Genomic DNA, 25,262 nt, shown 5'->3' on the forward strand with positions numbered 1-25,262 from the left:
TAAATTACCTTAGTGAAACCGTGGTAACGCTCTTGTGGCCATTCCTTTTGTTAAGTCTTTATTAAACTCTGTCAGAACATATCTTCTAATGATATCTTAGCTTAGTTTAAATATTTCCGGATCTTTAACACGAATGGCCGACTGAAAGTTGAGCATTTCCCTCATATGACTGTAGTGATAAATTATCGATGCTCAAGCCGATTTGTTTGTCAAATTCCATGACATTCGGTAAGAACATACGTTTGTATGACAGCTGAGTTCGAAACTTGTTCCGTATTGTTGAAAAACTAGAAAAACTTGACCGCCACTCTTCATTACACTTAATCAGAACATTTTGAGACGTAAGAGCTAAACAGCTCTAAGTGTCATAGGAACAATGCAAGCATTAGGCCGAATTTAATTAAGTTTAATTGCTGTCAGTCTTCTCAAATTGCACCGTTTATGTTGTATTTTGACGAACACTAATATGTTTGAAAACGTGTCGGGATTTTTGTAATTTGACATGTTATATTCTTTATACTCGGCATTAAAATTGAAAAAGTTCCGACGTGATTTTAAAAGAATTTAAATAATCAATCTACAGTTTTAATTTGAAATCAAAGTCTTCATTTTCTAACGATAATGTTTCGCATTTTCAGTATGAGTTTCCGTCGTTTGTGTTATTTTGCTCACGCATTTATATAATTCATTCATTTTTTATTCTGTGACCGAAAACTAGAAAATGCTCTTGTTGTCAAACAGTGCATGTCGATGTATCGTGATATCTTACGCATGTCTTATATACTTAATAACACAGTTACAAATGTGAAACTACTTGGTTGTTTTTATTTTTCATGTTTTGATAATTGATAATATGGTATTCTATACTTAATGACTATTCTTAACAAACTAATATCTGCGCTTAATATTATTTCTTAAACCCAACTCAGAAGCCATAATAAATGTTTCAAGAAAAATAGTGTTATGCCGGAAACTCTCGAGTAGTTTCCCGTCAAAAGGAAATCGCACAATAACATTATAGTTATAAAGATCCACAAGGTTTAAAGGGATCTTTTCACGCTTTGGTAAATTGACAAAATTGAAAAAAGTTGTTTCAGATTCGCAAATTTTCGTTTTAATTATGATATTTGTGAGGAAACAGTAATACTGAACATTTACCATGGTCTAATATAGCCATTATATGCATCTTTTGACGATTTTAAAACCTAAAAATTATAAAGCGTTGCAACGCGAAACGATTGAATAATTTGGAGAGTTCTGTTTTTGTCGTTAAATTTTGTGAAACTACGAAGATTGCTTATATAAGGTATAAAATACGTCAAGAATGTGTACTCGGCGGAATAGCTCAGTAGGTAAAACCGTTTTTACTTCAGGACTCTGGCAGGACTCCAGGGGTCACTGGTTCGAAACCTGCTCCGGGCAATGTTCTTTTCCTTTTTTAAATTTTATTCTTGATTTTTTACTGAAGCTTTTACGATCCAATGTTTACATTTTTCAATATAAAGCATTTAATGAATAAGTTAAAAAAAGACAAAATCTGTGAAAAGGCCCCTTTAAAACCATTCGTTAGCTATAAAGTCTACTTCATTTCAGCAAAAATTAATTGAAACATACAAATAAATGTAATTGACATTAACCCATTTGTGCCTAGCGCTTAGAAAAAAGGCCTTGACAAACAGCGTAGACCATGATGAGACACCGCATGCCGCGTCATCTAGGTCTGCGCTGTTTGTTTAAAGACATTTCTGTAAAAAATATTCTAAATATAGAAATAAATATACTAGACATCCCTAATTTTGGAAATAAATTAATCCAATTTAGAAGGATGGTAGAGTCCACTAGGCATAAATGGATTAAATATTAAAGTGAGCTAGCAAAACGTTTGCAAACACTTGTCTATTACCCTACAGAACGAAGCATTTTTAAAGCAAATTAGCAGATTTGCAATCTTATTGCAGTTTGTAGATATGTGCAATTGTTGGCATTTAATTATAACAATCTTATCTCGTTGCAGTAATTTTGATTTATATGGAAGTATGAACGGTATACTCTGTACGGGAGATAACCGATGCGAGGTGTTTGGTAATACAAGCTGTCTGGGTTGTCATTTATTTATGCATGTAGATAAGGAGTGTATCTAAATAGTATATTTTCAATAGTTGATAGAACATTGCAATTGTTAGTTTACACCCTACGGCATATTCATTGTGGATTATAGATTGATTTTAATGATTCATTTATACCAGCATGCATATGACTAGTAATGTGGAACACAACATAGTATGAATATAACACTCATACAAACGTATTGTAAACGTGTTTGCAAGTTGGAAATAATTTAAGTGAACCATTCGAAAAAATAAAACTTATTGTATTGAATATTTTAAGCTAAACAACACTACAATAATACTTCTGATTTTTATGTATTATGACGGGATGCGTTCTGAACTAAAACATTGTTTTAGTTTTAATTATTCAATATTGAACAAATGCAACCACATTTACTATGTATAAGCATTGCTAAAACTTCATTATTTTTTCAGATTCTGCCAGTGTGGGCACATTGGAATTTCCGGTCTGCATTATTCTAAATATTGCCGATCCAACCCAGTGCACAGAGCTTCCACCTGTACTTCCCTCCATCAAAAACATTCGCTTGACCCGTGTCACATGTTCCTGTACCTGGCTACGCAGTCTGTTTAGCATGATGCTGACACATAATTGTGATATGTACTGTACGCTGTATCACTGTCACTTAACTGCGTGTGGAGAGGGCGAAGTAAACGCATCATACACGACTGGAGACATATATTTACACGTACATCAAAACAAACGCATATCAATAAGCCTAGATGATGATACCGGTCTGTGGGAGATTCTGCATGGTCTGAGTATTAAGAGTCTGAGTCTGGATTGTTGGGGGAAGAGCGGTTGTAGAGTGAATCATGAAATGTCGTTCTCACAGACGATATCATCGCTCTCAAAGCTGGAAGAACTATCTATACTAGATATTGAAATGGATGAATTGACTCCTGGTGTGTGGGAGGCTCTCCGTGGTCTGAATATCAAGAGTCTGACTCTGAGCCGTAAGGAGTGGGGAGAGTTGCATGCAGAGTCGTTGACGCAGTTGCTATCATCGCTCAAGAGGCTGGAAACACTTGGAATTGGTGGGACTGAAGACAGTCCTGATCCGTGGAAGGCTCTCCATGGTCTGAATATCAAGAGTTTGAGACTGGATGGTTGGCAGGGGGAAGGTTTAAGGATAAATCATTCAGAGCCGTTGTCTCAGTCGCTGTCATCGTTCATGAGGCTGCAAAAACTTGATATTTCTGTGGATGAAGATATTACTGGTCTTTGGGAGGCTTTCTATGGCCTTAATATCAAGAAGCTGTGTGTGTTTTGTAACTGTATAGGAAAGTATAAAGAGTCGTTGTCTCATTTGCTAGCATCGCTTTCACGGCTGGAAACACTTAGTATTGGTGCGAATGAAGCCTGTCCTGGTTTGTGGGAGGCTCTCAAATGTTTGAGTGTCAAGAGTCTGACTATTAAAGTACGGAACCAAGATTTCGAATTAAATCATACAGAGTCGTTGTCTCAGTCACTATCATCACTCACACAGCTTGAAACACTCGGTATGGAGGTATGGGAGCACAGTACTGGTCATCTAGAAACACTTAGTATTGATGTGGAGCATGAGAGTCCTGGTCTCTGGGAGGCTCTCCATGGTCAGAATATCAAGAGTTTGAGTCTGAGTTGCGTGCGTAAATCTTCCGGTATTGATGTGAAGCATGCGGAAACGTTTTCTCAGTCGCTATCATCACTCACACAGCTGGAAACGTTAACACTACACGTCCATACATACATCGCACTGCAGGTACCTCAATCATTGAAGTATTTAAATATCTACTCTGACACAATGCTTCCATCCAAAGTGCGCGAACTTGTGGACTCACTGGCTATATATACTCATTCAATTTGGATTAAGCTAGAATTTGGTTGTGCTTCTAGTATTGATCCCCCAGAACGAATCCCAGTTCAGGAATACATTCCATTTCAACAGGAACTTGCTGCACGGAAGAATGTTGCAATAAAACGATTCCGAATATATGAATTGCCTGATTCTGCCGGTTATGCCATGTCTGTACGTGACATTGGTGATGTTGATGACGCTGCTAGCGATATCCTTGAAGATGATGTTTATAAAAGATTTGCTAAATATATCGATCGTTACATAATCAATCGAATTTCAATACTCATTGAGATAAGTCCAGGCTCAATATCTTGAATTAGTGTTTGTTTTTTATGGATACTATATTAATATGAGCCTTGTTGTATATTAAATTTATATCGTAACAATTGAAACTGTTTTGACATATGGCGTATAATACTTTTTTATGTTGTTTCTCTATACATGAAATTGAGCTATAACATATACTAGCTTAATGTGTTGTTGACTTTTCGACTATAGGTGTTACAAGAAAACATGGTAGAAACACATTATCTTCCTATTTCAAAACGGTCTTAGTCTAATGTATGTTGACATTCATTCACAACACTATATACATAAGCTAATCTCAATTTTAAAAGAGATAATTCGCCGGAGCTTTTATCTTATATGTAGTTATTATTAAAATAAATTGTGTAAATACGGCTCCTATGTCGTTAATGCCTTGAGATTCAAATCGGTGAACAAAATAATGTTTATTTTTGCGTCCGAGCAAGTGACAAACTACTAAACGAAATAAAACTGTAGACAGATATTACGTTTATGCTTTGTGTCAATGTTATTGTATAAGTTTAAATTCAATGTATGCATTTGTTTTAATGACTTGTACAATTTGGAACATGTTGATACAATTTTATTAGTGCGCTTTATAGCATGTACATTTTCACATAATTGTCAACGTATTTGACTTCACCCATAAATATTAAACATACAAGATTTATATTTCTTCTTTAATTAATATATAATTCAAACTGCTTGATGTGTTCAAATGTATCATATAAATATGTTTTATATGCATTGTATGCATAGTGCCTGTCATGATGATCATTTAAAAAAATAATACCCTTTAAACATTGATAATGATACGGCTTTGTTTTCAGATGTAACAAGAAAAACATATTTTTATAATAAAACATAACATTTGTCCGTAGTTCTATGCTCTCAAATAATGTAGTTTTATAAATGTACATGTCTAATTTATTAATATTAACCAGTAGCGGCAGTTTTGGATTACTCAATTGATTAACGTGTGTTGCTTTTAAATTCATTGTAAAATAAGTATCGCCATTGGTTAAAATAAAAAAACATGTCTGGTGAAGATAGGATGAAAACTACTTGAATTTAAGAGCAGACACCATGGTTAATGTGTTAAACTAACTAAGTGATCTAGCGACCTTGTTTTTGACCCAGCATGACCCATATTCAAACTTGACCCAGACATCATCTAGATACATCTTCTGACCAAGTTTGGTGAATATCGGATGAAAACTACTTGAATTAGAGAGCAGACAACATTCTGAATGTATAAAACGCACTAAGTGACCACGTGACCTAGTTTTTGACCCAGCAAAGCCCATGTTCGAACTTGGTCTAAACATCATCTATATACAACTTCTGACCAAGTTTGGTGAAGCTCTGATGAAAACTACTTGAAGTTAAAGAGCTGACACCATGCTCAATGTTTAAAACGCACTAAGTGACCCCGTGACCTCATTTTTAACCCGGCATGACCCATATTCGTATTTGACCTAGACATCGTCTAGATACATCATCTGACATTGTATGTGGGGGTATAAAAATAGCATTGTTGGCGTTGACTTTGTTATTTACAATAATAACTCTTAGCCTGATTAAGTTGATGTTTCACTGATGATGATGCTGAAAGATGCTGTTGCTTTTGTTATTGCTGCTGTGGTTTCTGCTTCTGATACCGATGATGATGATGATTCCGACGATGACGAAAACGGCGTCAACGATAAATACGACGACAGCGAAGAAAAGGATAAGGATGAAGACGATAATGATAGTGGTGGTAGTTGTCGTGATGATGGTGGTGGTGATGATGGTGGTGGTGATGATGAACATGCTGCTGATGGTAATGCTGCAGCTACTACTGATGATGATGATAAAATGATGTTGGTGCTGCTGATGAGGATGATAAGGATGAGGATACAGATGATGATGATGCTGATTATGATGGTGGTGGTGGTGATGATGGTGGTGATGATGATCATGCTGCTGATGATAATGCTGCAGCTACTGCTGCTGATGATGAGGAAATGATGTTGCTACTGCTGATGAGGATACAGATGATGATGATGATAATGATTGGGATGAGGATGAGGATACTAATGCTGCTGCTGATTATGATGACGATTAATCGTGGAGTATTCAATAATTGTTTTTCTTTTATGCTTTCCGGTGGTTTATCTTTGAAATAAAACTGGTAATCTACTGTTTCAAACAGTGAAAATTAATAGTGAAAAATATCATTATTTTTCACTGTTTTACTGTGCAATGACATCATTTGTTCTACACAATGACGTCATAAATCCAGCGATATTATCCAATCAGACTCTTTAACAATGTAAATAAACGGTGAAAAAAGCATACAATAAAAATAACATTTGTTGGATTCGATGGAATATCGATTTTAATTCACTCGTGATCATAGAAAATATATTTTTGGTTGCGCCACTCGTGAACATATTATTTTATATAATCACTCGTTAAACAAGGGATGTTTGTAAAACATGCATGACCCTCATATGGGCTGTCAGTTGTAGTGGAAGCCACTGTGTGAATACGTTTTTTGGCAATGTGACCTTGACCTTTGACCTAGTGACCTGAAAATCAATAGGGGTCATTTGCGAGTCATGATCAATATACCTATGAAGTTTCATGATCCTAGGCATAAGCGTTCTTGAGTTATCATCCAGAAACCATTTTTCTAAGTTGAGTCACCGTGACCTTGACCTTTGACCTAGTGACCTGAAAATCAATAGGGGTCATCTGCGAGTCATGATCAATGTACCTATGAAGTTTCATGATCCTATGCATAAGCGTTCTTGAGTTATCATCCGTAAACCATTTTATTATTTTGGGTCACTGTGACCTTGACCTTTAACCTAGTAACCTGAAAATCAATAGGGGTCATCTGCGAGTCATGATCAATGTACCCATGAAGTTTCATGATTCTAGGCATAAGCGTTCTTGAGTTATCATCCGGACACCATTTTACTATTTCAGGTCACCGTTACCTTGACCTTTGACCTAGTGGCCTTAAAATCAATAGGGGTCATCTGCGAGTCATGATCAATGTACCTATGAAGTTTCATGATCCTAGGCCTAAGCGTTCTTGAGTTATCATCCGGAAACCATCTGGTAGACGGACATTCGGGCATACGGACTGACATACGGACCGACATGTGCAAAACAATATAACCCCTCTTCTTCGAAGGGGGGCATAATAAAATCGATATCCCATCGAATCCAACAAATATCCTCTATATATAACAGGCAACCTTTGAGCATTTGTTCATAAAAAATATGTATTAATACAATTCGATATACACGCGTGTTTTACAACAAGGGAGAGCAACCAATAAATAGAAATTGCAGATACTAAAAGTTTATATTGAAGTTCGCAAGGTGTATGATATCCATGATGAAAATGACACAGTATTATTGTGAAAGTATATATTAGGATGATGTTTGCCGTGAATGATGTGTTTTAAAGATATGAACATTACCCGCTTGGACCTGGTTAGAATACCGAGGGAGAAAGTTCGAAATAAATAAATGTGCCTATAAGGAACATTAAATAATGTTAGTAAATAATACTACAAAAAAAGCTTTTAGAACTATTTACAAATACTTGAAAAATGGTCATTTCAAATAATATCAAAAAAGTAAATTGTTTACATTATTTATTATTAGTCTTTTTTTAAATAAATAATAACATTTGCGTTTAATAGAAACTAATAAGCATACATTGCCAACATAATATAGTGTCACAAAAGACACGCATTTATATATTACAAGATTTAGAAATTAAAATAAAAGTGTTTTGGCAAATTGGTTTCGTACACTGTTGTATTTTATGACACATAGAAAAGTTTCATGTTACATAATAAACTATGCATTAATATGTGGCAATTTTGTTTTATGAAATTAGCTGTAACCTAAACTTGTTCAAGACAGTATAATGAACATTTGATCTTCCTCATCAATACAATATTTATCAAATGCAATAAGAAATAAGTATAAGGAAAACATGTATACTGAGCAGTCGAGATCAAGAAGACAAAAGGTGGGTCCATACATAAAATAGTGTACGTGGTATACCCACAGTATTTTCTTGAATAAAAGACAAGTAACAATATTTTGCAATTTACACTGTCCTTACAAACATTTTCAGTAGGAACAATATGCTCACATTATAAGACTCCATTAATTATAATGCAAACTAATTCTGTTTTACATGTAAGGTGTCAGAGGGATTGAAATACACGCTTACATCACCTAAGACTGCGTGGAATCTACTTACACCTACAAAAAACAGCGGAAATTCTTCATACAATTTAAGTTTTGTAAGCGGAAGTTTTTAATTAACTTACAGTGACTTTGACTTGTATCTAGTTTTCCCAAGCTAGGTCTACACGTAAGCTAACAATTCATACAATTTAGCAACAATACCCTAATATAAAAGCGGTGAGCTAACAATTCATACAATTTAGCAACAATACCCTAATATAAAAGCGGTGAGCTAACAATTCATACAATTTAGGAACAATACCCTAATATAAAAGCGGTGAGCTAACAATTCATACAATTTAGGAACAATACCCTAATATAAAAGCGGTGAGCTAACAATTCATACAATTTAGCAACAATACCCTAATATTAAAGCGGTGAGCTAACAATTCATACAATTTAGGAACAATACCCTAATATAAAAGCGGTGAGCTAACAATTCATACAATTTAGGAACAATACCCTAATATAAAAGCGGTGAGCTAACAATTCATACAATTTAGGAACAATACCCTAATATAAAAGCGGTGAGCTAACAATTCATACAATTTAGGAACAATACCCTCATATAAAAGCGGTGAGCTAACAATTCTACAATTTAGGAACAATACCCTAATATAAAAGCGGTGAGCTAACAATTCATACAATTTAGGAACAATACCCTAATATAAAAGCGGTGAGCTAACAATTCATACAATTTAGGAACAATACCCTCATATAAAAGCGGTGAGCTAACAATTCATACAATTTAGGAACAATACCCTCATATAAAAGCGGTGAGCTAACAATTCATACAATTTAGGAACAATACCCTAATATAAAAGCGGTGAGCTAACAATTCATACAATTTAGGAACAATACCCTTATATAAAAGCGGTGAGCTAACAATTCATACAATTTAGGAACAATACCCTAATATAAAAGCGGTGAGCTAACAATTCATACAATTTAGGAACAATACCCTAATATAAAAGCGGTGAGCTTACAATTCATACAATTTAGGAACAATACCCTAATATTAAAGCAGTGAGCTAACAATTCATACAATTTAGGAACAATACCCTTATATAAAAGCGGTGAGCTAACAATTCATACAATTTAGGAACAATACCCTAATATAAAAGCGGTGAGCTAACAATTCATACAATTTAGGAACAATACCCTAATATAAAAGCGGTGAGCTAACAGTTCATACAATTTAGGAACAATACCCTTATATAAAAGCGGTGAGCTAACAGTTCATACAATTTAGGAACAATACCCTAATATAAAAGCAGTGAGCTAACAATTCATACAATTTAGGAACAATACCCTAATATAAAAGCGGTGTTACTGAGTGTAGTTTGTCTAATTTTAATAATAGTGACATAGACTTTAACCCAACTGGCTCGAAATGGAATCCAGGTAGGGTATGTAAGCTGGGTATACACTTCCACAAATCTTCAGCACATTATCTCAATTCAATCATAAGTAATTGATCAAAGAACATAAACTGTTGCTGCTTATTCTCAAGTTTTAGATGCATAAATATTGACCTATAACGAATGGCCCCTAATTTACTTCTGAAGACTGAAATGTAATAAAAGCAAGAGAAACTGTCGTCCCTTATTAGCGCTCGTAGACTTCATAAGACTCATATGGGACAATCCTATACGCACATGTATTGAATACATATTTTTCCAAATCACAGCTCAAGTATGTTTATATTAAGTCACTTTCTAAATGCAGGACACATTCTGTTAGGCATATATATGTAGCATTGTCCCAGTATTATCTATATCAAACTCTATTTTTTATTTAGCAATAACAAACAAAAGCAAAATACAACTACATTATTGAAAATCATATTATCTTAAAGTCCTACCCTATATACTAATAATAAACACCTTAAAAAATGCATTCTACTTGTTCTACTTGAATGTAAATGAACCCAAATACAGTAAGTTTATCCCGATACATACTTTTTGCAATTGCTAGACGCTCATTTAATACTAATGTTAATATTGTTCAAAATACAACAATGTATACAATTAATTTAAACAAACAAAAACATGGTGGTCTATGAAATATTCCCAAATGTAACAAAACATTTTATTTTAATCTATAACAAATTCATACAGGGAACTATATATATATTATTACAGATTTCATTAATACATAATATAATTTATAAATATTAAATACACAGGATCAAATAAATGATGACAATTATGCATTAAACGGGTGCTTCATTAAAAAAATTGGATTTTCCGCTGTACACTGCACTGCATAAAATTAAAACTTCACAATTCACAATTGAAAAATGCTTTCATAAAATATTTTGATTATTAAATTATTAAAATGGAGCAAGTAATAATACAAACTGGTGAAATTCAGCAGAAATGTTATATCAAAGTTAAACAACAAAACCTTATCAAATTTTGATAATATAATAAATATAATTTGTTTTGTGTATTCAAACATATCAACACAATCTAAATGGTTTTGCTAGCTACAATGAAATAAGAATTATACAAAATATTTCTGACGTTAAGGCAAAACTTATAACAATTATAATTACCGTAAACATTCATGTGCAAGTAATTAAAGATGGTTTATTTGTTCATATGTTGTGAATAGAGCGTTTTACTATAACAAGGAACACACAAACTACTTAAAAACAAAAGTGACATTCACTATTTTCCACATTCCCAAGAATGGTGAAATTGAGCAGAAATGCTATATCAAAGTTAAAACAATACGTTATCAAATGTTGATAATATTATTAATATAATTTGTTTTGTGTATTCAATTATATTAGCACAATCTAATTAGTATTGTAAGCTGTATTGAAATAAGAATTATACAAAATATTTCTGACATTAAAGCAAAACTTTTAAGAATTATAATTACCGGTAGACATTCACGTGTAAGTAATAAAAGATGGTTAATTGGTTCATATGTTGTGAATAGAGCGTTTTACAATAACAAGGAACACAAAATCTACTTAAAAACAAATGTGGCATTCACTATTTTCCACATTCCCAAGAATGGTACACCTAATGTGAAATCAGCACTACATCAAAACATAAAATAACATCAACATCTCCAAACTTCATGTACCATAACATGTTGAACACATTTGCTAAATAAATTGTTAACATTTGACCAAGAGAATATTTCTGATATTAAAACACAAAAATGTTCAATCGCTGGTTAATTTTGTCTGATGAGTTTATTATTGGCTTCCATTTTAAAGCAGTTTCAATGGCGATTTTCACAGCAATAACATAATGAAAAGTGTGGAATATTTTCACTGTTTACTGTTTGAAGAATTGCATCACCAATTCGATATCAGTGATGTCAGTCACATAACCAGAGTAACACGTGTAATTTTCTAATCTTTTACAAAACATCAGTCAGTCAGTGCAAATTTAATAACCTCTGGTCCGATCTTCAGGTCTCCAGTGTCAAGGTCACGGCCCGTGTAGAACTGGGCCCACGCTGGACAGTGGTCACTCACGACCCCGCCCCACGTCCAGCCCTTAGGGATCCAGGGACTGGACAGGCCCTCTCTCACGACGTCACATTGACCTGTACAGGGGAATAAAATAAATAACCATAAAACCGTCTTAAACAACATTATCGTATACTTCTGATAATCATATTCACAGATTTTAAATCGGAAATGAACAAACATTAACAAATTATCTCCATATGTTAAGCTTTTCAACAATTAGTTTGCATATTTACTGTTGGATTGTTTGCGGAAATAATGGCATCAACATAATTAAATCTCCATGGTTTGACAATATGATACATTTATGTTCACTTGAGAATCAGGAACAAGAACTTATTGATAACATTTTCATTGATAAACATACTTAATTCAATCGATATTATTTACCTATAAATCAATGGTAAGCAAAGTTTAAATAAGCAAATTCATTGAATTGATATCCCCCCGCCATTATGCTTCTGGACACAAAAGTAATATATCTGACACTCAAAAAAGGATTTTTTTCAAGATACAAAGGGCCATAACTCCATTATTAACAGATGGTGTACAATGCCATTTGGCGTGCATCATCCTCTTATCCATATACATACTCATTCAATGAAATCCGCCAAAGCACTTTCAAGATATGGCTCCGGACAGAAGGACGGACGGACGGACAACACCAAAACAATATCCCTCCGCCTATGGCGGGGGATAATTAACATCAACTGATGGAAATCTTGAACACACATCTTTTACAATACACAAAGCTTTAAATCAGCAAAATCAAACACAATATAACAACAATATTAACAAGCACATTTGTTGAATTGATATCCCCCGCCAAAGATAAATTTTAAGATGGATGGACAGATGGACGGATGGACAGAGAGACTGATGAACAACGCCAATTCTATATCCCTCCGCCTTCGGCGGGGGATAAAATAATTCTTACCAGTGAACACTTGTTTTGTCTGTTTAGATATCCAGATATTATCGTATGTCTTGCTGCCTTTTATGTTGGCGTCGCTCATGTTTGTGAAGACACCGTCCGCAATACAATTGTGATAGCCTAGATCTCGAAGATCATCAAAATCTAAAATAAACAAAAACAACATTCTTATAATATTAGACACCTTATATGAAACATATCTAATTGAATTTTTGAATGCACATAGTTGTTGACAAATTTCAAACTTAATTCAGAACAACTTTTAGTAAAGTGACGTACTTCAAGAATAAGAGGTAATTCCAACTATCTATGGAGTAGCCTCCCTTATATGTTTTAACTGTTGCCAGATTATTTTTGCATATAGCTAGCAACCCTACTTTATGAAGAACACTGTAGTTACAGAAAAACAATACATCATGGAAAAGGGAGAAGATAGACCTCCTGGAAGCCGCCAGGCCGAAGAACATCATCTTCACCAGGACCAACACCACCATCCATACATGTACCAGACTGAGAAGACAGCACAAGTTGGAGGAGATATAAGGAAGTTGAACTGTCATAAAATCAGCGAATAATGATGGATTAATTCTAGGCAGAAGCGATTGACTTCCAGCAAGTTACTGCTGCACTTGGGACATAAGCAAGAGGATGCAGCACACACCCTGGCAGAAGCTGTAATAGTCAGAGAGTATGTAATCATCAAGTGATGAGTAGATGTTGATTCGGACCATCTTCTCCTTGTAACTCAATTGAAACTGAAGCAAAAGAAGAGATAGACAGGGAAGTCAAGCAAACACCAGCGTTACAACACCACTATGCTAAAAGACAACTGGATAAAAAAAGAAAAGTTTATGGTCACTCTATCCAACAATTTCCAGATCTTAAAGGAGCTGCTTGAAGAAGAGAACAGCAAAAGTGGCAGCAAGTGAAAGAAGCAGTGCCTTAAAGATGCCAACAAGTTCTTGCTCCAAAGATGTGCCATAGTTGTACAACAAATTGCTATCAGCAAAAACACTACATAACATTGAAACAAAGAAGAAAAAGAAAATAGGACCAACTGTAGCGGAACAAGAGCAGAAAAAGCAAAAGCACAAGAAGAGCACACATACACAAAAAGGAATGTCAAGCGACACAAAGGAGAAGCCAAACAGATCTACCTAAAGACCCTCGTAAAAGAAGCATTACAGAAAAGAAAGCATGCAACAAAAAAGCCAAGGGCCTGTACTCTTTCATCAAGAGAATAGCAGATAAATATGTCAAATCAGAGACGCCAGTAATGGACAAGATATGAGAAGTGATAGCAGGCAACGAAGTGCAGAAGAAGAGATGGATCGAGCCATTCAAGGAGCAGGACCTGACAGCCAATAACTCTTAACGGCTTACATCTAGACAAGTGTGGAGTTACTCTACACACTCTTCAGCATGATATCATATCAGAACTGACAGTGACCTTGACCTTTGACCTTGTGACCCCAATTTAAATACGGGCAATATACTGTCCAAGGCCAATGCACACAGGAAGTATCAAGCCAATCAGTCAATGCTTTTAGGAGTTATTGATGGGAAATGAATTTTACACTTAGTGTGATAGTGACCTTTACCTTTCACCTAGTGACTCCAATTTCAATAGGAGTCATCTACTGTCAAAGGCCAATGCACGTAAGAAGTATCAAGCCAATCTGTCGATTCATTGACGAGTTATTGTTCGGAAACAAACTGGTCTCCCTACAGACAAACCAACTGACATCGAGCAAAACAATATAAGTGTGATAGTAACCTTGATCTTTAACCAAGTGACCCCAATTTCAATAGGTATCATGTACTGTCAAAGGCCAATGCACATATGAAGTATCAAGCCAATCGGTCCATTCGTTGACAAGTTATTTATCGGAAACGAACTGGTCTCCCTACAGACAAACCGACTGACATCCAGCAAAACAATATACGTGTCATAGTGACTTTGATCTTTAACCTAGTGATTCCAATTTCAATAGGGATCATCTACTGTCAAAGGCCAATGCACATGTGAAGTATAAAGCCAATCGGTCCATTTATTGACGAGTTATTGATCGGAAACGAACTGGTCCACCGACAGACAGACCGACCACATCTAGAAAACAATATAACTAGGGATGGCAACGAATACCGATATTGGTATTCGGATATTCGGTCATCCTTCCGAACGAATATTCGGATATTCGGTCAACATCTGTTAGAAAAAAATCAACTATGTTTACCGTACCATTACTCCATGAATTCTACTTTCGTTTTTACCGGAAGTTCCCCGGAAGTGACTAAATATTGACACAGCATTGCCGTCGCTAATTGTTAAAATTGAATGACGAAAACTGTTTTTAAACTTTTAATATTGTAAATCAACAATAGAACGAGAAACATAATATTTACATGACGACAAAACAATTACATAACAAAACAGTTAGATCTATAAATCATTTAAGCTGAACTTAAACATAGTATTTACATAGCGAACACGTGCTTTAATATTGTACATCAACAATAGAACGAGAAACATAATATTTACATGACGACAAAATAATTACATGACAAAACAGTTAGATCTATAAATAATTTGAACTGAACTTAAACGTATTATTTACATAGCGAACACATGCAAACAAAACACCGTTGCCACATTTAAAAGTCACTCGGATCGGCGTCACTGGGCACATGAACATTGTTCTTATTTAAAAACACGATTGCGTCGACCAGATCACTGGCGAGTCTATTTCTTAGTTTATTGATGAGCAATCCAGTGGTTGAGAATATGCGCTCAGATGGCATAGAAGTTGCAGGTACATATAGACTTTCGGAAATTCGCTCTCGTGACGTTTCCACCAGTCAAGAGGTTTAGCGTTTGGCTCCATTTTCACAAGCAAATATCTCTGAAGTTCGTCAGAATTCTCTTGCTCGGTTAGAGGTTGAGTAAATTATTTTCTAAAAGCTTTTTTGATTGGACAACGTGATTATAACCATACGATCTTTTTTGTTTTTTACACCAAGTCGGCACTTCCTTTACTTATTTAATCTTTTATCATGTTAAATGTAATTTGAGTTATAAGATCAAGACGGGTCTGTGTTTTAATTGCCATACGGTCTTATTTGTTTTTTTACACCAAGTCGGCTTTTCCTTTACTCATTTAATCTTTGATAATTTTAAATGTAATTCGAGTCATTGGATCAAGTGCAGGTCGGTGTTTTGATTGCCGATGCGATTAGAACCTTTCATAATTTTGACACAAAGTGACTGTCTTTGTTAGGCAATTAGCGGGATTTATGACCGGTATACTGTCATCACCATAGCGACGAATTATCCGGACTAAACATTATGACACGAGGAACGACTTTTTGTACAATGTTTGAAGCAAATTTCACGAATACAAAGTCTTTGAAATTACTCGATTATTTTGATTTTTTTCTTCCGAATATTCGATTCGGAAAATAGTATCCGAATATTCGGTCCGGGACCGAATATTCGGATATTCGGATATTCGTTGACATCCCTAAATATAACCCTTCTTCTTTGAAGGGGGGCACACCATATTATTTATTAATTTTCTTTAGTTCCATAATAAAAATCAAGCGACTAACCTTTGGTGCCTGGAGACAGGTTAAAGTCACCAAGCAGTATAATATCATTTTCCCCTGCAATGACAAAAGGAAATTTAAATATTATAGTTGTATGAATATTTACAAGTTATATTTGTCAGGCCAGCTAGCTTGGTTGGTAGAGAACAGGACTACTAACCTGAGGATCAACAGTGCGTTTCCCTGCCCGCTCACATAACTTGTGTTGGAACTAGTCTTTTAATCCTTTAAACTGCCATTCTTTCCTTCCGGAGCTTCAAGTAAGGTAGCTGTCAGTTAATGGCTAAATTGTGTGCATTTAGTACTGATAAAGCAGCACAACCATGAAATGCAAATTAAAGGATATGTTTATGTAGTAATATGGAATTGAGTATTCAATGGATAATCTGTGCAACTGTTATTGTTTGTTAAGCATTAATTTTAGGATGATTTTAGTGGAATATAAATATTCAACAGACGTTGTTTATATATGAAAAAGGGCTGTTTGTAAAACATGCATGCCCGCCATATGGGCTGTCAGTTGTAGTGGCAGCCATTGTGTGAATACGTTTTTTTGTTACTGTGACCTTGACCTTTGACCTAGTGACCTAAAAATCAATATGGGTCATCTGCCAGTTATGATCAGTGTACCTATGAAGTGTCATGATCCTAAGCCTAATTATTCTTGAGTTGTCATCAGGAAACTCACTGTGAACTTGACCTTTGACCTAGTGACCTGAAAATTAATAGGGGTCATCTGCCAGTCCTGACCAATGTACCTATAAAGATTCATGATCCTAGCCGTAAGCATTTTAGTTATCATCCGAAAACCATTTAACTATTTCAAGTCACTCTGACCTTGACCTATGACCTAGTGACCTGAAAATCAATAGGAGTCATCTGCCAGTCATTATCAATGTACCTATGAAGTTTCATGATCCTAGGCGTAAGCATTCTTGAGATATCATCTGGAAACCATTTTTCTGTTTCGAGTCACTGTGACCTTGACCTTTGACCTAGTGACCTGAAAATCAATAGGAGTCATCTGCCAGTCATGATCAATGTACCTATGAAGATTCATGATCCTAGACATACGCATTCTTGAGTTATCATCAGAAAACCATTTTACTGTTTCGAGTCACTGTGACCTTGACCTTTGTCCTAGTGACCTGAAAATTAATAGGGATCATCTGCCAGTTATGATCAATTTACCTATGAAGTTTCATGATCCTAAGCGTAAGCATTCTTGATATATCATCCGGAAACTAATTAACTGTTTCGAGTCACTGTGACCTTGACCTTTCACCTGGTGACCTGAAAATAAATAGGGGTCATTTGCCAGTCATTATCAATGTACCAATGAAGTTTCATGATCCTAGGCTTAAGCATTCTTTAGTTATCATCCGGAAACCATTTTACTATTTCGAGTCATTGTGACCTTGACCTTTTACCTAGTGACCTGAAAATCAATAGGGTTCATCTGCCGGTCATGATCAATGTGCCTATGAAGTTTCATGATCCTAGGCGTAAGTTTTCTTGAGTTATCATCCGGAAACCATCTGGTGGACGGACCGACCGACCGACGGACCGACCAACATGTGCAAAACAATATACCCATCTTCTTCGAAGGGGGGCATAAAAAGAAGAGGCAGAATTCAGAAAGTTGGATGTGGGATGTAGTTATTGTTGAGGAGAGGTAAGGGCAATATGTTTGTTCCGGGTCTATTACTCTGGTGAACTGAATATTGTTTTGCCTCAAACAAAACGCCTCATAAAAATTGCTCAATACCTGGCAGAGCGGTCCTAATGGCCTATATAAGGTTGGGGATATTGTCAATCTCTGCCTGCAGTCGACCGATGTCCTCATTCTCTAGACCGGTTGCCTTCTGATGTACACTTACCAGTGCACAGTCAAAACCGCTGATCTGTTGATTTATTTTATACCATATTATTTTTAGATTTCATTGTAAAAGTTTCTACCACGTAATAACGCAATCAATTAACCAGGGACCCTGACAAATCATCGTGCCCATAGGATGCAGCAAAATTTAAATCAAAAAAGTTCTTTGACTCAAATGAAAATTATTTTTGTCTTAGAAATACGAATGGAAATAGGTCAGTCATTTCATTGTATCATACCACTTGAATATTTTCAAGTTGAGTCATTTTGTAGTTGATTTTGTCATTTAAAAATGTTTGAGTCGTTTTGTAGTAGAACTGGTAATTTTGTAGTGGAGCAAGTCATTCTGTACTTGACCTTTTAATAATGTAGTTGAGCTAGTAATTATGTAGTTGTGTAGGTAATTTTGTAGCTTAGTGAGAAATTCAGTAGTTGACCTTGTAAGAATGTAGTCGAGTTATTAGTAAGTTTGTAGTTGCGTAGGTAATTTTGTAGCTTAGTGAGAAATTCAGTAGTTGATCTAGTAAGAATGTTGTTGAGTTATTAGTAATTTTGTAGTTGCGTAGGTCATTTTGAAGCTAAGTAAGTCATTTTGTAGATGAGCTGGTCATGTTGTAAAATTAGTGAGTCATTGTGTTGTTGAGTAAGACATTGTGTAATGAAGTAAATCATGGTGTGGTTAAGTAAGTCATTTTGTAGCAGAGTTAGTCAATTTTAATTAAGCTATTGATGTTTCACTTTAACTTATGTTTTAGTTCAGAAACAAAATACAGTTGAGAAAGTCATGTTGTAGCTTATTTAGCATTTAGTTTAGTAAATCAGTTTGCAGTTGACATAGCAAAGTTGTAGACAAGCCAGTCATTTTGTAGATTAGTAAGCATTTAGTTGAGTAAATCAGTTTGCAATTGACATAGCAAAGTTTTAGTCAAGCCAGTCATTTTGTAAATTACTAAGCCTTTAGTTGAGTAAATCAGTTTGCAGTTGCCATAGCAAAGTTGTAGTCAAGCCAGTTATTTTGTAGCTAAGTAAGCTTTTAGTTGAGTAAATCAGTTTGCAGTTGACGTAGCAAAGTTGAAGTCAAGCCAGTCATTTTGTAGCTTAGTAAGCCTTTAGGTGAGTAAATTAGTTTGCAGTTGACATAGCAAAGTTTTAGTCAAGCCAGTCATTTTGTAGACTAGTAAGCCTTTAGTTGAGTAAATCAGTTTGCAGTTGACACAGCAAAGTTGTAGTCAAGCCAGTCATTTTGTAGTTGAATAAGTCATTTTGTAAAAGCCAACTTAAGATCTCCCGAGCGTGGGAACATTCTCAAGGTCTCCTCCAAAGACACCAAGAACTGGTTCTATCCAGGAAAAGACTCAAAAGCAATACAACTAAACAAAATAGGTTTAAACTAAAGTAACATGAAACTCTTTGCCCATAAACAACTCAACACTTCAAGTAAGCAATAAAAGATGGTGCATATTTTCATAGAAGACTACACAACCTTGAACGTAGCAATGCAGGGTCGTCTAGTGAAGGGTTTCTGTTTCTTGTCCATAGCCAGGAGGGTAGAGCTTACTACGGCAACGCCCTGCATTTCATCATACAGGAATCCATTGTACTCGTTACTCTGAGGCGAGAACAAAAAGAACAACAATGAAATATAAATTAAGACAGGAAAAGTACATGTAGATCAGACAAGAGGGCCTGAAGGATGTTAGTCGCTCATCTGTGATACAAAGGAACTTACTTGTTATGATCAGCCCACGATATCATAAGAACAAATGTTCTGACCAAGTTTCATGAAGATTGAATTATAAAAATGACTTTTAGAGTGTTAATAAGGCTTTACTATAGCCATATAAGGAAAAACTGCCACTCCCCTGGCGGCCATGTTTTTCAACTGACCGGAACCATTTTCAAACGCCGACGAGATATCATAAGTAAAAATGTGTCATGAAGATTGGACTACAAATGTGACTTCTAGAGTGTTAACAAGGTTTTACTATATCCAAATAAGCAAAATTGCTCCACCCACTGGCGGCCATTTGCTTTTAACGAATTAGAACCATTTTAAAACAAAGCCGAAATATCATTAGAACAAATTTTCTTACCAGTTTAGAGTGTAAACAAAGCAAAAATGTTGACGACATACAAAAGGTGTTCACAAAAGCTCACCATGAGTACGATGTGCTCAGGTGAGCTTAACAAGTAATCAATCTTGTAATATTTTTACCTATTAGTGTCAACAATAATGTATTAATTCTTCAGCAAATCCTGCCAATCCAAAACTAGCAGATTTTGACAAATGTGTTGTGTTTAAATCTTGCCAATAAAAAAGTAGCAGAATTCGACAATTTTGTGTGTGCTTTATCTTGCATAAACCTATCTATCTCTTAATTATAATCAGAAGCATGCATATAAATCTCAAACCGTATTTCCAGTACTTAAAATATACAATAAATATTGCAAGATATTCTTGACACCTGCCCATCCGGTACTACAGATAGGGGGAGGATTGTAAGCAATCTTGTTTTGTTTGCGTATGTTTGCTGGGATAGCTGTTTTACAAATTTTAGATACCCACACTTATGCAAGTAATGGACAACAACTGCCTTTTTTAATCAGAGGTAGATGGAAAATGGTTGTAGAAAGGATTTTAGGACCAATCGATTCCAAAGCACACAGATGATTTGAGTCTTTCTCTTATAAGTTGCTTAATCTGAGAAATGTCTTTGTCTTTCACTTGCTAATGAGTTGCTGAAGCATAGACACAAAACTTGCATTTGAAAAAAAAACACAACATTAAATTAATAACAAGAGAGCCTGAAAGGCCCAACGTCGCTCACCTGAGATTCAAAGGAACTGACCTTTTTTGTGCAGCCCTTTGATGTCATTTGATTAAATGATCTTACCAACATTCATGCATAGTGAACACCCTGGCGGTCACGTTTTTCAACAGACCAGAACCATTTTAGCACACATCCATGATATAATTAAAACAAATACACTGACGAAGTTTCATGAAGATTGGAAATAAATGTGACTTTAAGAGTGTTACCAAGTTTTGACAATTGCCATATAGGAAAAAATGCCCGCCCCCTGGTGACCATATTTTTCGTTCAACTGCAAGAATTTTTCAACTCTTCTAAGATATCGTTATGACAAATCTTCTGACCAAGTTTCATGAAAATCAGACAATTAATGTGGCCTGACTAGCCTCTAGAGTGTAAATAAGGTTTAACTGTAGCCATAAAGCCATAAAAGGAAAAATGCCCCTCTCCCTAATGCCCATGTTTTTCAACCAACATGAACTATTTTTCAACTCCTCTAAGATATTATTAGGACAAATGTTCTGACCAAGTTTCATGATGATCGGACAATAAATGTGGCCTCTAGAGTGTTAACAAGGTTTTGCAATACCCATATAAGGAAGAAATGCCCCGCCTACTTTTGGCCATGCTTTGCAACCAACCTGAAACATTTTCGAACTCATACAAGAAATCATTATGATGAATCATCTGAGCAAATGTCATGAAAATCGGGCATTAAATTTGGCCACTAGAGTGTTAACAAGGTTTTTCTTAATTCATATACAGCCATATAAGGAAAAATGCCCCGCCCCTTGAAGGCCATGTTTTTCAAGCAATCACAACCATTTTAAACATTGGCCAATATATCATTAGGACAAATCTTCTGACCAAGTTTCATGATAATCATACAATAAATGTGGCCTCTAGAGTGTTAACAAGGAATTACTATAGCTATATTATGAACAAGAGATGTTTTTGTCAGAAACACAATGCCCCTTAATGCACCGTTTTTTTACTTTTGACCTTGAATGATGACCTTGACCTTTCACCACTGAAAATGTGCAGCTTCATGAGATACTCAAGCATGCCAAATATCAAGTTGCTATGTTCAATATTTCAAAAGTCATTGAAAAACTTTACTATATAAAAGTTTTAAATTTTCGACCTTTGACCTTGAAGGATGACCTTGACCTTTCACCACTCAAAATGTGAAGCTGCATGAGATGAACATGCATGCCAAATATCAAGTTGATATATTCAATATTTCAAAAGTTATTGCAAAACGTTACTGTAAGGTTATAGTTTTGGGACAGAATGACAGACAGAAAGAAAAACAATATACCCCCGATCTATCGATCAGGGGGCATACAAATGCCCCGCCCCCATGGCGGCAATGTTTTTTAACCAATCGGCAACATTTCCGAACTCGTCCAAGATAACATTGGGATGAATCTTCAGACTAATTTTTATTAAGATCGGACAACAAATGTGGCCTCTAGCGTGTTCACAAGGTTTTACTAAAGCCATATTTAGCCATATATTGAAAAATACCCCGCCTCTTAAAAACCGTGTTTTTAAAGCAAACGTTACCATTTTCGAACTCATCCAATATATCTTTGAGACCAATCTTCTGACCGGATTTCATGAAAATTGGGCTATAAATATGGCCTCTAGAGTGTTAACAAGGCACATGTTGACGCCGCAAAACACACGACGGACGACGGACAAAAGACGATCACAAAAGCTCACCATGAGCAGATTGTGCTCAGGTGAGCTAAACATGTTCAGATGTTTTGTGTGTACCTAAAACGCATACAAAATAAGGAGAAGAAACATAGAGCAAGGCTACACAACTTACGCCATATCTTCTCCAACACTTACCATATCCCCACTTAGCAGCCAAGTGCAGTGGAGTCTCTCCTATATCACTTACCATATCCCCACTTAGCAGCCAAGTGCAGTGGAGTCTCTCCCAAATCACTCACCATATCCCACTTAGCAGCCAAGTGCAGTGGAGTCTCTCCCATATCACTTACCATATCCCCACTTAGCAGCCAAGTGCAGTGGAGTCTCTCCCATATCATTGCCCGCGTTTACATCAACACGACTCCTTAGGCTGTCCAAGAACAGAATGGCTTTCACACACTGAAATAAACGTGCAATTTAGACAGATTAAAAAAATATTAGCAGCCCTCTGGGAAAACAGGGCTAAATGCATCTGCATTAAGTGTTGTCCCAGTTAAGTGTTGTCCCAGTTAAGTGTTGTACCAGTTAAGTGTTGTCCCAGTAAAGTGTTGTCCCAGTTAAGTGTTGTCTCAGTTAAGTGTTGTTCCAGTTAAGTGTTGTCCCAGTTAAGTGTTGTCCCAGATGATCCTTTGCAATCTCCGTGTCAACTGGCGTTTTGCTAAGATATTTCCTTTAGGTCAATAACTATAAAACGGGACAGCCTAGTCCCTGATTAGCCCGTGCAGATGGCACAGGCTAATCTACGACGCTGCACAGGCTAATCTGAGACGCTTCATACACATGCATTACGCCCCATTTATCCAAGAGTGTAAGTCAGAGTCAGACAGGAGTGTTTGCTTATTGTTAATACTAATCTCAATATCACATCTAATATGGGGCTTGTCCTCAGCATTTTGGGTATATGTCCCGTGAAATTGGGCATTTTAGAATCAATTTACTTTCAATTGGGAAAATTAGTATTGCTTGATGTTTAACTTTTAAATAATTATTGAAACAACTTGCATGACATATAAAAGACTTAACATTAAGATATCAGTACAAAAAGTATTGATGAATTAAGCATGAACAATATGTTAGTTTATGCATCATTAGGTATTTCGACATATTGAACATTATTTGTTAAATGCCTTTATTTACTTACTCATGTCCATTTTAGGCACATTAATGCAGTGGAATGTGGCCGTCATTGTCTATGGCTCGCACTTAACCCCCAAAATGAACCAAGAGTAACTAAAAATACAAAAGAGTTATAAGTACAAGCGATGCCTTCACAGGTGTGAAGCCTTTCTAACCCTTTACCACTCAGATACAGTTATAAGTACAAGAGATGCATTCACAGTTGTGAAGCCTATCTAATCCTTTACCACTAAGATACGTATTTTAACGCATTTGTAGTCATAAATATGTATGATATGTCTTTGTAAAGAAAGTCTCTTCTTAGCAAAAGTCTCGTTTAAGCGGAAAGTGTCATCCCTGATTAGACTGTGCGCACTGCACAGGCTAACCTGGGACGACACTTTACGCACATGCATTAAACCCCTTAATCACAGAGCATCGCCCAAATCATGCTTTCATAGTTTTAGTAAGGCTCTGACAGGCTAATCTGGGACGACACTTTACACACATGCATTAAACCCCTTAATCACAGAGCATCGCCCAAATCATGCTTTCATAGTTTTAGTAAGGCTCTGAAGAAGGGGCTCGAGTCTTCAATAATGTTATAACAAGAAACCATCGGAGACGGGTGATGCTCCCCAAAAGGGTATTTTTGTCACAATATTTCACTTTATATTCAGATAAAAGGAAACGTCTTGAGGGGCATAACTTTGGACAAAATAATACGATGGATGGTTTAGCAACTTAAAAATGTCAAAGGGCTATAACTCTCTAAATAAATCATATAACCAGAACCCACAAATAACATGCGCATCTCCTCAAGGTAGTTAAGCTTCCCATAAAGCTTCATTGAATTCTAGTCAGTAGTTGGGGAGAAATAACCCAGACAAGAATTGCACTATATGTACAGTTTAAAGAAAATTTCAAAGGGCCATAACTCTGTGAAAAATCCTCTGACCATAACCGGCTGATAATATGCACATCTCCTGTTGGTAGTGAAGCTTCCCATAAAGTTTCATTGAATTCCGGTCATTAGTTGCTGAGAAATAGCCCGGACAAGAATTTCACTATATGTACAGTTAATTGAAAATTTCAAAGGGCCATAACTCTGTGAAAAATGATCCAACCCGAACCAGCTGATAATATGCACA

At 35.7% G+C, this 25,262-nt stretch overlaps 1 protein-coding gene and 1 long non-coding RNA gene across 2 annotated transcripts in view; both read right to left on the minus strand.

The window, feature by feature from the left end:
- Positions 1-25,262, minus strand: part of LOC127843886 (ankyrin repeat domain-containing protein 27-like) — a 300,768-nt gene that overhangs the window by 226,526 nt on the left and 48,980 nt on the right. The window lies entirely within an intron of this gene.
- Positions 7,909-20,067, minus strand: LOC127843899 (uncharacterized). The gene is made up of 5 exons (XR_008032423.1): positions 19,941-20,067; positions 18,347-18,482; positions 16,582-16,635; positions 12,976-13,116; positions 7,909-12,115 (listed from the first exon to the last, which is right to left on the minus strand). It is a non-coding gene; the product is annotated as an uncharacterized LOC127843899 (long non-coding RNA).

The sequence above is a fragment of the Dreissena polymorpha genome, chromosome 9, assembly GCF_020536995.1.
Source record: "Dreissena polymorpha isolate Duluth1 chromosome 9, UMN_Dpol_1.0, whole genome shotgun sequence".
Classification (NCBI taxonomy): Eukaryota; Metazoa; Mollusca; class Bivalvia; order Myida; family Dreissenidae; genus Dreissena; species Dreissena polymorpha.